Consider the following 483-nt stretch of genomic DNA (forward strand, 5'->3'; position numbering starts at 1 on the left):
CCTGACCAAGTCCCCATTTCTTGTATTACATATCATTCTCTTCTTACTATTCTTTACCTTTGCTGCAGTACATACTAACCCTCTCTAGAAAGTGCACGTAAAATATAACTCTTTTAACCTCTTAATTCATAATTTGGCTGAGGATTGAATTCTCAATTCAAAATAATGCTTCCTAATCTAATACATAATCAGTGGTGGTTTTGGAGGATTTTGTGGGGTTTTCTTCTTTTTTTGACACAGGCTTTCACTAAATTGGGCACCCTGACCTTGAACTCACAATCCTCCTAACTCAGCCACCCCCATGCTGGGATTCCAGGCATGTGCCATCATGCCCAACTCACAACTGATTCTTATAAACCCTAAAACAATGTGTTTCTTCCACTTCTAATGGACTCTGCTATCCTGGACAATGCCTGAAAAAGTCAGCATTGGTAAATATATCATGACTTTTTAAAATATTATTTTTAGGATAGGTAAGTTTTT

The sequence above is a fragment of the Chinchilla lanigera genome, unplaced genomic scaffold, assembly GCF_000276665.1.
Source record: "Chinchilla lanigera isolate Chin_1 unplaced genomic scaffold, ChiLan1.0 scaffold00083, whole genome shotgun sequence".
NCBI classification, from domain to species: domain Eukaryota; kingdom Metazoa; phylum Chordata; class Mammalia; order Rodentia; family Chinchillidae; genus Chinchilla; species Chinchilla lanigera.